Source organism: Pristiophorus japonicus, chromosome 13, assembly GCF_044704955.1.
Source record: "Pristiophorus japonicus isolate sPriJap1 chromosome 13, sPriJap1.hap1, whole genome shotgun sequence".
Taxonomy (NCBI): Eukaryota; Metazoa; Chordata; class Chondrichthyes; family Pristiophoridae; genus Pristiophorus; species Pristiophorus japonicus.
This window is the reverse complement of record NC_091989.1, coordinates 164,642,109-164,659,922: the sequence shown is the minus strand read 5'-3', so window position 1 is coordinate 164,659,922 and position 17,814 is coordinate 164,642,109. Positions and strand designations below refer to the sequence as shown.

The 17,814-nt window shown below is 42.5% G+C and overlaps 1 protein-coding gene across 1 annotated transcript in view; it reads right to left on the bottom strand.

Annotated features, from left to right (window-relative positions):
• The window catches only part of cdh13 (cadherin 13, H-cadherin (heart)), a 1,269,498-nt gene that overhangs the window by 1,034,537 nt on the left and 217,147 nt on the right, over positions 1-17,814 (bottom strand). The gene's annotated exons all lie outside the window — the stretch shown is intronic.

The window sequence follows — 17,814 nt, the reverse complement described above, 5'->3', positions numbered from 1 at the left end:
ATCATGGAAGGACACAGTATTCAACCTTCGAATGAACAAGTTTAAGGTAGAATGCGGAGTCACTTTAATGATATCGGGACAATCATGGCCGCACCTCCGGGATCCATCGAAAGCCTTGGCATGTATGACCGAGCTCGTGAACCATTCAGTTTTTACACTGAGCGGTTAAAGATGTTTTTTCGGGCCAATAACATTATTGAGATCGAAGATGCAGATGAGAATGTTCAAGCTCAAAATAATATCATTTGTGAATGAAAGAAAGCAATTTTTCCAATGGAGATCAGGCCAAATGTCTATGGAACATTCACATACCATGTGATAATAGATTACAATGATGCTCTTTGTCTCCTTCAGTGTTTCTTTCCTTCTACAATCTTCAAGGTTTTAAATCCTCCCTTTCGCTGCTATATCTCTAATTTTTTCCAGTTCTGATGAAAGATCATCAACCTGAAACATTAACTCCGATTCTCTCTCCACAGATGCTGCCTGACTGCTGGAAATACTCAGCAGTTTTCTGTTTTTATTTTAAATCTCTGGTCTGGTGTCACCTCGGCAGTACTTTTTGATTAACCTTGCCTTCTCTTGGTTGTATTGTAGACTTTAGGCTTTGGCAGATCACCATGGTTTTTCAATAACAAAAAGAGAGAAATGTCAGGACAGCGATAGCAAATTCCATCTCCATTGACTTCAGGTTAACCTTATAATGCTCTCAACATTCTCTCCGTTATCTTCAATTCTCAGATTATCAACTCCAGGCATCTATTTTAAGACAACTTAAAACAATGTTAAGCCATTTTGCCTCAAACTAGTGATTCTGAAAGTAGAGCATGGAACAGGTTATATACAATACCTCCAGAGAAAAGACGCAAATGGTAAATTATTTCTCTGAAGCAAGGGCAAGAACAAGTTATAAATTCAGCACTGAAAATATGCTACTATGCAAATTCATCTCCAACATCTATCACAAAATAAGAATTTCCAGCGTCCCAACCCTCCCCCCAGTCCTCAGCTATGTCCCCTTTGGTCCCCTGTAGAAGGGGATGATCAAGATTTTGTCAAAAAATTGACCTTTCTCCAGGGATCCAGGCCTGTCCCCCACCTATGTTGCCCCCCTCCCCCCTCCCACCCCAACCCAACCTCTTCTGCCATTGGAGTCCACTTATACCAATTTTAAAACCAGCACACTTCACATCACTAGGCACCATCGGCCTCAAGTATTACACCAGGTTCTAAATGAGCCAGGTCTACAGGAACTCCTGGCATTGGGAGTCCCCACCCCTCACATTTGGTTTATGAGGGAAATGCCCCGTACTACAGAGGCCAAAATCCTCTAAGCAGCAGAGGCCCAACTCAACTGAGTCCCGCCAGTCTCCCCCTGGAGTTATGGTGCAAGACCAGCAGATTTTCAGGACCATTGCTTTCTTCTAAGTAAATACAGTAGCAGTGTTAGGGATAAATAGCACCAAGAAAACTGGGTAGTTGATAACTATTAACATCAATGTCATTTCACATATTTTTTTAGTCAAAATTATCTTTGCATGACATTGTAAGAAAGATCGTGGCCTCAAAGGTTCTCTGTATATGCAGCATGTACAATTTTTCTTCATTGGATTATAACACATAGCTAAGAATGCACAAGGTTATTCCTTTTACACTTTCATTGCAATGCATGCACACGAGGAGCCAATTATAATGCAGCTGTAATTATCCAACTGAACAAGCCTATAATAAGGTTCTTACTCATCATAGTGACCCCTGAGTGAACAATGCTGTAAGTGCGCGTTTTCCTGGGACAAAGGAAAAAAGAAAGCATCATGGGGGAAAGCTGGCTCCAGGATAATTGATGCAGCAATACTCTGAAATAATGTCATAATTAGTTTGGAGAGTAAAATGAGAACCATAAAGCATGATGCAAGGAGACATTTTAGTCTAATGCAGTCTCAAGGACCTGGCATGTTTGTAACAAGGTGTAATGGATGATTTTGTTAGCCTGAAGAAAGTGCAAACACACGGAACCAACATAATGGCATATATGGGCATCACTGAAAGTAACATTTCTGAAGGCCATTTAGTTATGAACATATGGATAAATAACAAAAATTCAGATTATAATAACTGTGGTACCTGTCCATCAGCAATATATGCATCACTTATACATACTAAAAATATGCTATACAGGATCCAACTACTGTGACTCAACATATGTAATTTACTAATTGCAGGAGAATTTGGTTTTTAAACACTGTTAAGTGAAAACTGGTCCCAATGAAACTGCCACCACCTAGAAGAACCATCATTTGATATTCATCATTGGAGTTCCTACAGAAACTGTCAGTTTATGTTATTATGGCAACATGAAGTATGCTCACAATTCATCACCAGCTGAGAATAGTATTGGTGTATTTCTGTGGTACATAATGGACCAGAACGTGCTGTGTCAGGGCATCCAATGGCATCTCCCATTAGTTAGACTTGCCTCTGCACCTTTCATCTCAAAATATTTTTGCCCACAAGATTGCTGAAAATGCGAGCTGATGTCAGCGAGGCGAGGGAAACAGGGCATCTGGGACCTCAGTGAACAGGGAAAGCAACAGGCTATCTCCTTAACCAATCAGAATTAAGGATTATAAAAAAACAGAAGGCCTGAGAAGGAGGATGAATTAAAGGGGATGAATTCAATGTAAAATCAGGTACATTGAGAGGGGAAAAAAAGATTGGATTGAGAGAGAGAAAAAAAAAACAAAAAGGAAAAGTAAGAAATTTGCCATTTTAAAATCTCCCCGAAAATGTGAAAACCTGAAGGATTAAGACTCCACACTTGTAATAGTTAATTTTCAGTGCCAGATAGATTGATTGGCAGTAATTAACAATTATCACAGCATTAAACAAGTACTTACACTACTAATTAGTAGCCTTAAATATCTACTGCACAAATACAGCGGCTTCATGATGCCCAATGCTCGTCAATGGTCAGGCAGACAGTAAGATGCCATTTTCATGGTGCTCGTGACGAGGCCATGCAACTCAGACAGCAACTTCTGGATACAGGCATTTAACCGTCCATCTGCTCCTTGCCGGAAGGTTCTGTACCATATATGTATAAATAATGCCAAGCGCCATGAGCCTCACCGTTATTTTGGCCCAATATGTAATTACAGTGCAAGCACATCAATAAAGTCACATTCACTCGGTGTTCATTTCTTTTATCACGGAAAGATTAGCACCCATTGTGATTCCACAAGAGCCAAAGGGGCAGCACATCTTTCAGATTGGATCCCCAATTCAAACACAAGCACAGATATGGGGAATTTAGCTATTCAGGAACAGAAGGGTCTACACAGACACATCTCAAGGGGTAGGAAGAGGCAGTACTGGTGTTGGAAAAATACCTATCATCTGCTGAATTGAGGGTGGGATTGTCAAAGGGCACTGTGGAACGAATTCTAGTTTTGGACTTCGTGGAGCCACCTGCCACGCATGATCATAAATGTGGGTGTACAACTAACTAGTTTATACTGGAAATACACGAGAAGGAATTCACAATTCAGAAATGGCACAATAAGCACAGGGAGATCCGGTGAACCTGGCATGATAGCGAAGTCCTCCTTTCTCAAATCAATAACAGCTGGCTTCAAAGCACGTACAGACATTAGGCAAAGGACCTCAAGAGGGCGTTTCAAAGTCCTAATTCAACCTAAAGATCTCTGCTCAGAGATCAGGGACCCTCATGAAATGTTGATCTCCAGAAGAGGTCCAGAGGCAAAATAGCAGCATTAGGTGCCAGCACTAATGCAACACCACTTTTAAGGGAGTATGCAGATATCCTCTGCAACTGCACTAGCCATCTTTCCTGCCGCACTTGCAGCTCCTTATAAAATCTCAGCATCTAGGAGTACTGGTGCACCACAATCCCTGAAAACTCTTAAGATCTTGCAACCAGCAACAGCAGCTGCTTTTTAGAGGAAAAGAGAAATCACTTCAACATAGCAAACTAAGCACAGCACACAGTGCTGCTAACTGAAGAACAAGAGGAAATCACAGTGGCGCAGCACAATGGTAATCAAATGCATAACAGGAACAAAAGGTACGCTTAACACAGTAGTTTATATGATTCCTTCTTTCAATATCCTGATAGCTAATCCATCAAGATGCACTTTGGCACTTATGCAAAGGAACATTATTTATTAGAACGCACATACGTGGGGGGGGGAGGGGGCGGGGAGGGCTCAGGTGAGCGGAAATTTTAAAAGTCAAAGAATAAGGAGATGGCAATAGAGCAGGTAGCACTCGGGGAAATGAAAACCAGAGCGTGACAGGAAGGGATAGAAGGTATAAACATAAAAGTGCATCAGAAAGTGGGGTCAAAGCAGGAAAAAATGGTAAAAAAACAAATTTAAAAGCTCTTTATCGGAATGCACGCAGCATTCGTAACAAAATAGATGAGTTGACGGCACAAATAGATACAAATGTGTATGATCTGTTAGCCAGTAGAGAGACGTGGATGCAAGGTTACCAAGGCTAGGAACTAAATATTCTGGGGTATTTGACAATTTGGAAGGACAGACAGAAAGGAAAAGGAGGCGGGGTAGCTCTGTTAATAAAGGATGAGATCAGCGAGTTAGTGAGAAACAATATTGGCTCAGAAGATGTTGAATCAGTTTGGGTGGAGATCAGGAATAATAAAGGGAAAAAGTCGCTGGTAGGTGTAGTCTATAGACCCCCAACAGTAGCTACACTGTTGGACGGAGTAAAAAAATCAAGTAATAATGGAAGCATGTAAAAAAACGAATAGCAATAAGCATGGGTGATTTTAACTTTCATCTTGACTGGACAAAGCAAATTGGCCAGGGTAGCCTTGAGGAAGAGTTCATAGAGTGTATCGGGATAGTTTGAACAGTACATTGTGGAAACAACCAGGGAGCAAGCTATCTTAGAACTGGTACTGTGTAATAAGACAGGATTATTAAACAATCTCCTAGTAAAGGATCCTCTTGGAATGAGTGAAAATAGCATGTTTGAATTTCAAATTCAGTTGGAGGGTGAGAAAGTTGGATCTCAAACCAGTGTCCTAAGGTTAAATAAAGGAGACTACAAAGGTATGAAAGGCAGAGTTGGCTAAAGTGGATTGGGAAAATAGATTAAAGTGTGTGACAGTTGAAGAACAGTGGCAGACATTTAAGGAGATATTTCATAACTCTCAACAAAAATATATTCCAATGAGAAGGAAAGACTGTAAGAGAAGGGATAACCATCCATTGCTAACTAAGGAAATAAGGGATGGTATCAAATTGAAAACAAGGACATACAAAGTGGCCACGACCAGTGGGAGGCCAGAGGATTGGGAAACTTTCAAAAGCCAGCAAAGAACGACTAGAAAAAAATAAGAGAGAGGGAAGAGAGATTATGAAAGTAAACTAGCACAAAATATAAAAATAGATAGTAAGAGCTTCTACAGACACTATGGGGTCAAGTTTCGGGCCATGCCTAGAATGACGCAGCCCCGACATGGATGCCCGTTTTTCGCACCTAAAAGCACAACAAAAATCTTCCTCGTAATTCTCAGGCTCCTTGCTGGTCTCTGGGAGCTCGGCGCAGCGCACAGACAGCAGCGGGGGGGCGGAGCCACAGAGGCGCGCCGATTCTGCAAGTGGAGGGGGGGCGGTGATAAGTCAAATGAGGGAACGTCGTGCCGGCAACCCTGAGCATGTGCGTTGGAGCGTGCGCACATGCGCAGTAGCCCAGAAATATTGGCACTCGGCCATTTTTAAAAGGAACTTAAAAAAAAATGCTGATTTGTCTCGTGGACCTCTGAAAAGGCTTGGGATTGAATTTTAGTGATTTTTTGGTGTCTGAAGGAGTGCTTTTAGCAACACTGTTGAATAAATCACCTGCTGAAATCAGTGAGCGCTGCTTTTCACTGCTAAACTTTCAGAACAGGTGCTGCATAGGTGCATGCAAATTAAGGACTGTGTGTTTTGAAAAATAAGAGTGTCAATTCAATACAGCAATGGAACAACGTCCACCAAGAACAAAGAATTTCTTGCATGAGGAAGTGGAGATATTAGTCAACGTCATTGAGCAGAGATGGCAGGAGCTAGATACCAGCAACAGAGCTCGCATAAAAGTGCCACCAAAAGAAATGAAGAAACGCTGGAACCAAGTTGCAGAAGATTACTTGGCAGTGGTGCATACCACGAGATCTGGAAGCCAGTGTAAAAAGAAATGGCACGACCTTGGTCAAGTAGTTAGTGCAAGTAATATTTTCATTTTTTAATGTAATCGTAATTGTAACGTGACTATGTCCCACCCTGCAGAAAGACGCACTCTGTAAAAAGTTATATTTTACTCTTTGCAGAAGAAATTGGCCCACAACTAAAGGGAAGCAACTCGAACAGGAGGAGGCACGCCCAATCTGCATCCACTGACACCCTTGGAACGGAGGGTAGCTGCTATGATGAGTCGTACATGGAGAAAAGCAATCAGTACAGCACAAGCTGGGCCTGCACGCGAGGAAGAGGGCAAGTACTGAAAATGCATCGTGGCCCTTCAAATCAACCTGCTGCCTGGCCTGCTATGTGTGAGAGTACTCATGCCACCCATCCTGCCCCCTCCCTTGCTGTTAAACATTTGACTGTTCTGATGTATTTTGCAGAACATGATGATGCTGCTGCTGCCAACCCTGAGGATCCTGAAGATACAGAACAAGAACAAGTACAACCAGATGCGGACGATCCAGACTGGATGATAACGGCAATGACTGAAATGTCTACAGGGGAGAGCTTCCAAATTAATATTTATGAGCCCCCATTAAGGGGCATCAGAGTTTCAACCCCTTGCATCGGTTCTGGTTCCACCTTCCATGGTTTTGATTCGGATGTTGCGGGTCCCAGTGGTGCTGCTGGTGTAATTCAGCAGTTTACAGCCAGTGCACCACCGTCCGAGCCTGCGCCTCCCACTCGCATAGGTTCTGGTTCCACCTTTCATGGTTTTGATTCCGACGTTGCAGGTCCCAGTGGTGCTGGTGATATAATGGAGCAGTTTACACCCATTCACCCACCATCCCAGCCCACGGCTTGCACTCGAGTGCTGTCGTCTGGAACACCGAGCGTCTCACCGTCCCAGCCCATGCCTCCTTGTGTAGTGGTGCCGTTTGAAACACCAAGCATCCCTGTCTGTGCCTCTCAGTGTAGTGGAGCTGCAAGGCAGACCCAGGCAGAAGAGAAGGAGATTGGAGACACGCTCTCCTGAGAAGCAGCTTGCAATAGATGCGGCTCAGGTTGTGGCATTGGGTATGGAGACCAATGAGCTGACCTGATCACTCATTGGTAGCAGTGGGTGAAGAGTTGACGGTCCTGATGGGAGAAATAGCAGTAATGACACAGGAACTTAGGGAAGGAATGTCCGAGGGAGTGCAATCGACAGCACAGGCCGTCAGGGAGGGCATGTAAGTGGCGGTACAGGCCCTCAGGGACGTAGCTGCTGCAATAAGGGCACACAGCCCCGCCAATCAAATGACACCCCTATGAAGAAGTGAACATTCACTGAGACGTGGATGAGAGATTGTTGCAGCCTTTCTTTGCTGCTTTTTGTTCTTGTTCTTGATGTAGCTGTAGTAGCGTTTTTCACATTGAAATTGTTTTGTAAGTTTTGTAACTTTACAACTTATAACTGATCTTAGGGTTTTTAAGTGATCTTATAGTGTAAATGCTCTCACTTTTTGTAACTTATTTAAATTTACACCTAAAAGTGATCTTGAAATTTAAGTGATCTTAAGAGTGTAAGATTTTTCACATTGAAATTGTTCTGTAACTTTACAAGTTTATAAGTGATCTTAAAGTTTTTAAGTGATCTTCAAGAGTCATATTAAAAAGTGAAGTTTGATACAACAAATATTTTATTACAGTGACGTTAACTTTTCAATAAAATAGTTTTTAATTAAAACTGATTCATCTTCCATTAACACAACACAACTTAGGAACAATTCCAAAGAATAAACATGTCCATGCGCAACAGTGGTCGCAGAGCCCTCAGGCATCAGTAATTGAAGCGTTCACGGATGAGCTGCTGGCGCAGGGCTCGAGCAATCGTTAAAGGAGCACGATGGATGGCCCTCCTCCGACCCAGTGCTCCGGCATCAGGCACTTGCATGCTTTCCTGATCGTCATCATCATCCTCATCCTACTCTTCCAAAATACTATCATCAGGCACTGGACCCTCACGTGGGTCTTCTGGTTCCACTACCAGCTCCCGTTGCCTCATGATGGCTAAGTTATGGAGCATGCAGCACACAACAGTGAAGTGACCGATAATCTGAGGAGAGTATTGCAAGTGGCCTCCGGAATGGTCCAAGCATCGGAAGCGCTGTTTCAATATGCCAATAGTCCTCTCAATGATGCTGTGCGTCGCAATGTGCGCCATGTTGTATTGACGGTCAGCTTCTGTCCGTGTCACGCGTAGGGGCGTCATGAGCCAGGTGGTCAGGCATACCCTTTGTCTCCCAGTAGCCGCTCTGCCATTCTGGCTGCTGCTCAAACATGTCAGATATAACGCTGTCGCGTAGGATGAATGCATCATGGGTGCTGCCAGGGTATCTCTCATCGACTGACATGATGCGCTGCTTGTCGTCACACACGAGCTGCACATTGATGGAGTGGAAACCTTTTCTATTCCTGTACTGCTCGGAATCCTCCACAGGTGCTCGCAAGGCTATGTGGGTGCAATCAATGCAGACCTGTACCTTTGGGAAGCCAGCAATCCTGAAGAAGCCCACAGCCCTCTCATGGATCACTTGTGCGGTCATTGGGAAATTGATGAAGTCATTCCTCCGCGCATACAGTGCAGCCGTGACCTGGTAAACGCAGGCATGTATTGCACGTTGAGAGATGGCGCACACATCTCCAGTTGTAACCTGAAACGATCCCGAGGCATAGAAGGCAAGTGCAGCTGTTACCTTCACTTCAACAGACAAGGCAGTTGGCGTTCTGCTTCTGGGCTGCAAATCTGCTCTCAGCATATCACAGATCTCAACGACAACTTCTCTGCGGAAACGCAGCCTTTTGACACAATGAGCCTCGCTCAATATTCCCGACGTGAGTAAGGTCTTGTGCTCATCAGCCTACGGGCTATGACCTTCCTGGTGCGGTGAGCTCTAATCAATTCTCTCCTATGCAGTAAATTGCTGGCGAACCATTGCATAATCCGTGGTGTTGACAATGCAGCACCCATTCTGCAATTATAAATTTAAGTTTCAAACTGGCTATCTGGCTGCCTCTCCCTGTCCCTGGCCGAATGGCCTCAGCCTCCCTCGTAGCTCGAAGGCTGCTGCTGCTTCACACAGGTAGGAATAATCAATATTTTGTATTTGCTTTGTTTATAATTTTTTATTCAGGATGGCTCTTTATTTGTATAAGTAAGACTGTTGAACGCTTGTAAAATTTAATTACTTCCCCCCCTCCCCCCCTTTCGTTCCCTATGCCTGATTTGTAATCTACGCCTGATTTCTATAGTGTAGGCAAGGTTTTTCTGAGCGTACAAAAATCTTGACTTACTCCATTCTAAGTTAGTTTGGAGTAAGTTTTCACTGCCTAAACTTTCAAAACAGGTGTAAGTGGCCGGACACGCCCCCTTCTGAAAAAAAAACATCTGTTCCAAAATGAAACTGTTCTAACTGACTAGAACTGGAGCAAACTAAATGCCGAGAATTGCAATTTCTAAGATACTCCTTTCTAAACCAGTTGCTCCAAAAAAATTGGAGCAACTCAGGCCGAAACTTGACCCCATAAAAACAAAAACAAGTAAATGTTGGTCCCTTAGAGGATGAGACTGGGGAATTAATAATGGGGAATAGGGAAATGGCAGAGACTTTGAACAAATAGTTTGTATCGGTCTTCACTGCAGAAGAAAACATTAAAAACATCCCAATAGTAGATAATCAAGGGGCTATAAGGAGGGAAGAACTTAATACAATCACTATCACTAAAGAAGTAGTATTCAGTAAAATAATGGGACTAAAGGCAGACAAGTTCCCTGGACCTGATGGCTTACATCCTAAGGTCTTAAAAGAAGTGGCTGCAGAGATAGTGGATGCATTGGTTGTAATCTACCAAAATTCCCTGGATTCTGGGGAGATCCCAGCAGATTGGAAAACCGCAAATGTAATGTCCCTATTTAAAAAAAGGAGGCAGACAGAAAGCAGGAAACTATAGACCAGTTAGTCTAACATCTGTCGTTGGGAATATGCTCAAGTCCATTATTAAGGAGGCAGTAGCAAGATATTTGGAAAAGCATAATTCAATCAAGCAGAGTCAGCATGATTTTATGAAAGTGAAATCATGTTTGACAAATTTGCTGGAGTTCTTTGAGGAGGTAACAAGCAGGGTGGATAAGGAAGAACCAGTGGATGTGGTGTATTTGGATTTCCAGAAGGCAGTCGATAAAGGTGCCACATAAGAGGTGACTGCGCAAGATAAAAGTTCACAGGATTTGCGGTAATATATTAGCATGGATAGAGGATTGGATAACTAATAGAAAACAGAGAGTTGGGATAAATGAATAATTTTCTGGTTGGCAAACAGTAACTAGTAGGATGCCGCAGGGATCGGTGCTGGGGCCTCAACTATTTACAATTTATATTAATAATTTGGATGAAGGGACCGAGTGTAATGTATCCAAGTTTTCTGATGATACAAAGATGGGTGGGAAAGCAAATTGTGAGGAGGACACAAACATTCTGCAAAGGGATATAGACAAGTTAAGTGAGTTGGCAAAAATTTGGCAGATGGAGTATAATGTGGGAAAATGTGAGGCCATCCACTTTGGCAGAAAAAATAGAAAAGCAAATTATAATTTAAATGGAGAAAAATTGCAACATGCTGCAGTGCAGAGGGACCTGGGGGTTCTTGTGCATGAAAATCAAAAAGTTAGTATGTAGATACAGCAAGTAATCAGGAAGACAAATGGAATGTTGGCCTTTTTGTAAGAGGCATGGAGTATAAAAGCAGAGAAGTCCTGCTACAACTGTACAGGGTGTTGGTGAGGCCACACCTAGAGTACTACATACAGTTTTGGTCTTCGTATTTAAGGAAGGATATACTTGCACTGGAGGTTGTTCAGAGAAGGTTCACCAGGTTGATTCCGGAGATGAGGTGGTTGACATCTGAGGATAGATTGAGTAGTTTGGGCCTATATGCATTGGAGTTCAGAAGAATGAGAGGTGATCTTATTGAAATATATAAGTTAATGAAGGGGCTCGACAAGGTGGATGCAGAGAGATAGTTCCACTCATAGGGGAAACTAAAACTAGGGGGCATAGTCTCAGAATAAGGGGCCATCCATTTAAAACTGAGATGAGGAGGAATTTCTTCTCTGAGGGTTGTAAATCTATGGAATTCTCTGCCCCAGAGAGCTGTGGAGGCTGGAACATAGAATATATTTAAGGTGGAGATAGACAGACTTTTGAGCGATAAGGGAATAAAGGGGTATGGGAGCAGGCAAGGATGTGGAGCCGAGTCCATGATCAGATCAGCCATGAACTTATTGAATGATGGAGCAGGCTCAAGGGGCCAAATGGCCTACTCCTGCTCCTATTTCTTATGTTCTTATGTATGCGTAGAGAACATAGTAACTGAACAACCAATGTGGAGGGCGGCATGTGATCGTTCTTTTGTAATAAAAGAAAGACTTGCATTTATATTGCACCTTTCACAACCACCGGATGTCTCAAAGCACTTTACAGCCAATTATGTACTTTTTTAAAAAAAAAAGTGTATTCACTGTTGTAACTTAGTAAATGCTGTAGCCAATTTCAGCACTGTAAATTCCCATAAACAGATAGCGACCAGATAATCTGTTTTAGTGATGTTGATTGAGGACATCGGGATGTAAAGTCCTGACCCTGCAGTACAGACTTACACGAGGCACATGCTGAAGTCAAGGTCACTCTAGACCTGCACCTTTATTTCACAGTTCTCGAATGCTACACTTGCCTGAGGCCTGCCTTTATATACCTGTGTGGAACAGGCATGCAGTGTCTCCTGCAAGTGCACCCCTGGTGGTAAAGTATGCTTGTGGTTACAGGTCATATCTAGTTACAGTCATGTATAGCATGGTAAGATACAGTTATATACAGTAGTGTGAGATACATGATAGGGGATAACTCGCCTGCTCTTCTTCGAAGTAGTGCCATGGGATCTTTTGCGTCCACCTGAGAGAGTAGACGGGGTCTTGATTTAATGTCTCATCCGAAAGACAGCACCTCCGACAGTGCGGCACTCCTTCAGTACGGCACTGGAATTTCAGCCTAGATTTTTGTGCTCAAGTCTCTGGAGTGAAACTTTGACTCAGAGGGGAGGGTGCTACCCACTGAGCAACTGGCTGACTGTAGCCATTGTAGGTTATGAAATGTTGCTCCAGTAATCAGAAAGCAATTTCAGTGAGGTGAACATTATTTTATTGACTGCTGCAGTAAGAGAGCAGGAAATGCAGGAATCTCACCTTAGCTGTTTTTTTGACTGTGGGGGGGCGGGGGCGGAGCTATGTCAATGAGCAGGAGAGTTTGGGGGACGTGTCTCGGAACCATTGCAAAAGGTCGAGGAAATTCAAGTGTAGCGATGTCTCAATGTAAAATCATTACACGGAATTTCCTTGGGGAGGGAGACACACACAGCGCAACGCCACTGTTGCACTGAAAAGTTTCAGGAAATTCTGGGCCAATATAACATAGCAAATGGAGAAAATGTCAGAAATGGGAAACATATGTAACATAACCAATAACAAACTGACGCACCTTGTCTCAACTGGCTCTGTGCACACTCTAACACCAGTATCTGTTATGTGATATATTCCCACATAGCAAGTGAAGTGTTAAACTGTGGAAATATATATGAGATTACAGAAATGGCCATTAAGAAGCATTTACCTAGTTTAAATGCTAACTAACCTTGCGATGACCATTGCTATGCAGTGTGACATTTAACTTAACGACTAAATTACTTAATATATAGACAATCCAAGGTCTATGTCTTCAGTGGCCTCACACTGACCCACACCCTACCCCCAAAGAGCCAGAATCCTGAAAATAACTAATATTTTGTAAGGTCACTTAGCATCAAAAAATAGAATGCCAAGAACTTGAGAAAGCTGTTGCTATGTTTCCAGAATGCCAATTTGACACTATGGTCTTTCTTGCTGATTACCATGAACTCATTGAATGGCGGTGCAGGTTAGAAGGGCTGAATGGCCTACTCCTGCACATTTTTTCTATGTTTCTATGTTTCTATCATGCATCAAGAAACATCTGTTGTATGATTGGACTGCAATCGTGGTAAATGTGTAATTAAATATATTGGAAGTTTCTTTTCTTCGACAAATTTAATCTACAGTTTACCCAGGTTTGAGTGAACACAAAATGTCATGCCACCATTAAACTTTCAGGGTTTTTATTCTCCAGTGTTCAAGGTGAATGATGTCAGTGCTTCAGATTCGATTTCGTTTCCACTTTTATGTGCCCAATCAGTCTCGGTCAGTTGCAGTGTTGTGTTTGCTCCTTGTAGCCCCTACAATTGACTGCCTTTCTCCCATAAAGTGCTGCTGAATTCAGAAGTCTAGCAAATTCTCTGGAAATCCTCACTCTCCTCTAGTCCAAGAAAAATTTCAAAATGAGTGCTTAACTCAATGTTGCATACTACTTTGAAATCCCCCTTCCCAGTAGCTAGTAAAAAGAGAAAAAATTAAGTGTAATGCAAAAAAAATGCACTGTAACAAATACAACAAAGGGAGAAGGATAAACCTGACAATGATAGGCCAATTAGTTTAACGTGGTGGTAGGGAAGCTTTTAGAAAGAATAATCCAGGAGAAAATTGCCAGTTGGACAAGCATGAACTAATAAAGAGTCAGCATGGATTTGTTCAGGCCAAATCATGCTTGGCTAACTTGATTGAGTTTTTTGATGAGGTAACAGAGAAGGTAGATGAGGGCAGTGTAGTTGATGTTGTGTATATGGACTTTCAAAAAGGCATTTGATAAAGTACCACACATTAGGTTTGTTAGGAAAATTGAAGCCCATGGGGTAAAAGGGACAGTAGCAGCATGGATACAAAATTGACTAAGGGATAGAAACCAGAGAGTTGTGATGATGGCACCTCCAATAGTGCAACACTCCCTCAGCACTGCACTGGGGATGTCCGCCAAGATTTGTGTGCTCAAATCCCTAAAGTGGGACTTGAACCCACAACCTTTAGCATAATTTTATCAAACTATCTCTTGCATGCCCATGGCCACTTATTGAAGAGAAGTCCTGGGACTTGAAGATGGAAAGACAAAACTGACACTATAGTCAGTTTGGCAGTAGAGTAGCTCCATTAAGCTTGTAGTACAACAGTTTTCAAATGAGTATAAACACACACACACAGCATGACTGAGAAGATGTGAGTGAAAGGTTCCCACATTTAATTAACATAAAATCAAAGGAAAAAATTGCTGGAAGCATGCAACAATTCCTCCTACATATTCACGTCTACAGATAATTAACAATTTGTCACCTATTTATCACTTTTAAACCTAAGTTGTCTCACTCATTTTCCTTCCAGTCAGATGTACTCCATGCTCTACAATTTCAGAGCTAATTTATTCATCTTCTGTCTTTAAGAGCTTGATTATAGTGACATTACATGTCACCCCTTTCCCAATTTTGAAAAAAATTGTTCATAGATCTCCATTGTCTCCACAGGTGCTGCCTGACCTACTGAGTGTTTCCCGTATTTTCCGTTTTTATTTCAGATTTTCAGCTTTTGCCGTGGTTTTCTCTTCTGAAATACTAACCTATCCTCTGTTCTGCTCGGTATTTACATTTTCTGTCTGCAACACCAATTACGTTTCTAGGTCATCGATGTATGATCAGAAGAAACAATTTCTTTAAGGGCCTCGGAACAGCTTTTATTTTGACATTTAAAGTAGCTGCCAATTTCTCCAAATAAATATTCATGCTGCACCACAACACTTTCAAGTAATTGCATTCATTTTTCATCTACGTTGTGAGATTTATGGTCAAATTAAAAATATCCAAACCCCAACATACATATGTGAAACATAAATATGATTAATGCTGTACAATTAACATGCTACAAGTGGCATCTGACTGGGAAATGTAGTTCCATAGTCATGATGGAACATTATCACAATAATAAATTTTAGAAAGCATCACAATAGGATACAGATTGGAAAATCAAGTGAGAAATTATTAAGCACATCATTGCTGGCTCCCTGAGGGATTGTGGAAGCCTTCAAATTTGTTTGTGAAAAAATCATTAGCTATCTATTGATTCAATGTGCATTTAATATGTTAGATTTGTGATACAGAAAGAAGGAATTTGCATTTTATATAACGCCTTTCACATCCTCAGCATAACCCAAAGTGTTTCACAGCCAATTAATTATTTCATGTGTTTTCACTGTGGCTATGTAGGAAAATTTGGCAGACAATCTGTACACAGTAAGATCCCACAAACAGCAATGAGATAAATGACTGGATTATCTGCTTTAGTTTGAGGGACAAATGTTGACCAAGAAACTGGGAGAACTCCTCTGATCTTATTTGAATACAGCCATGGAATACTTTATATCCTCCTGAGAAGGCAGACAGGGTTTTGCTTTCATCTGAAGGACGGCATCTTTGACAATGCAGTACTTCCTTAGTACTTCACTGAAGTGTCAATTTTAGATTATGTGCTTAAATTTTGGAATGCTACCAATTCATGATGTCTGGATCTTTGGGACTGATGGCTTAAACTTGAAGGTTTAAGCCATCGATTTTCAAACCAGACTCCATAGTGCATGAGATCATCAGACTTCTGTCAGCCTGTTATCAGATTTCTATATGTTGCTCCATTTGTTGACTTGCGAGCACATTATTTCTGCTATTGTTCGCTATCTGTTTTAAAACCTGAAATGAAGGCAAAGTTGCTCTTTGATTGGTGATGTTCTCTTTTGTAATTTAGGATGGAAGGTCCTCAAGAGATTGTTTGTATTTGCAAGGAGGACCACACACAGAAAGGTGTGAAAACTTTCTACGAGCCATGCCAGAACTGGGAGAAAGGTGATTTCAGATGGTTTCATCTTTTTAATAAACCACCCACTCCCAGCAAGCACCTTTACTTAAATGCGTTTATATTGTGTAAACCAAATTTTGGAGGGGGAAACTGATTGTAGACTTTTTCTTTGGCATTACCTCGTATGTTTCTGTGATGGATATGGTAGTGCAGAGTAATGGCACTGGCCGAGCAACCCCTTGGCTGTAAGTTCAAATTAACGATGGCAATTTGTGAAATTGAACTCACTAAATCTGGTAAGTTTTGAGTCGGTGCCAGAAAAAATGGCCACTGAAAGCTGTCAGATTATTGTGACAACCCATCTAGTTCACTGATTTTCAGGGAAAGGAATCAACCTGCCTCTCCCCAACCTGGTCTGGCCAACACATGACTCCAGTCACACACTATGTGGTTGAATCTTAATACCCTCTGAAGCAAGCCACTCCCATGTAAAACTATTTGGTACAAAGTCGGAAGATGGACACCACCCACCTCATCACAACTGGAAATGGGCAATAAATGTGGCCTGCCAGTCTCACTCACATCAACAGCAACATGTATTTATATAGCGCCTTTAACGTAGTGAAACGTCCCAAGGCACTTCACAGGAGTATTATGAGATAAAAATTTGACACCGAGCCGCATAAGTAGAAATTAGCGCAGCTTGGTCAAAGAGGTATGTTTTAATGAGCGTCTTGAAGGAGGAAAGAGAGATAGAGAAGCGGAGGGGTTAAGACAGGGAATTCCAGAGCTTGATGCCTAGGCAACAGAAGGCACGGCCACCAATGGTTGAGCGATTATAATCAGGAATGCTCAAGGAGGACAGAATTAGAGGAACGCAGACATCTCGGGGGTTGTGGCGCTGGAGGAGATTACAGAGATAGGGAGGGAGGGAGGGGCGAGGCCATGGAGGGACTTGAAAATAAGGTTGAGAATTTTGATATCAAGGCATTGCTTAACCGGAAGTCAATGTAGGTCCGAGAGCACAGGGGTGATGGGTGAGCGGGACTTGGTGCGAGTTAGGACACGGGCAGCTGACATCCTCAGAAGATTTTTTTTAATCCCTAGCTTCTCATTAAATTCACTCTGATAATGTAGCGTATGTAGACACCTTAAGTAATGACTCCACGAGGCAGGGTATGATACTTAAACTGTGTAGACCTGTAGTCCTTTATTAGCAGGTCCTGAGTGAGGACAACAAACTGTGTGTTCCTTTTTATTCTAGGTTACCTGCAGGTAACCCTTAGGTCTCCAGCAGCAGCACCCTCTGGTGTACAGGCAAGGTGTGCACAATGTAAGGGTACATTCAGTGTTGCATAACAGTGTTACAGACATCACACAGTAAACAGGCATACATACACAACAACACTTCCCACCCCTAAGCATTTTTCATATCCTTATTGTCATGACCAGGGGAGGTGATCAGTGGTGGACTATGGGAGGTTGTGGTGAGGGTTGTGTGGTTGCCAGGTGTGACCCCTGTGTTTGAGGCTGGCCTCATATGTTTCCCCTCCCTCACACACAGAGCATGTGGGTGTTACTGTTGTGGGATCCCTCGGGGGAGGTAGCCATGGCAGCAGTGGGTGGTGTGTATACACTGTGATGTGGGTAGTTGTGGGCAGGCCACAAGACTGGGTGGGCTCCTTGTCCACCAATTGGGATGAGGGTCAGGTCATCCCAGGGTTTGCCAGGGAAGCTGGAGGATATTGACCTCATGCTCCTGGTGTTGGC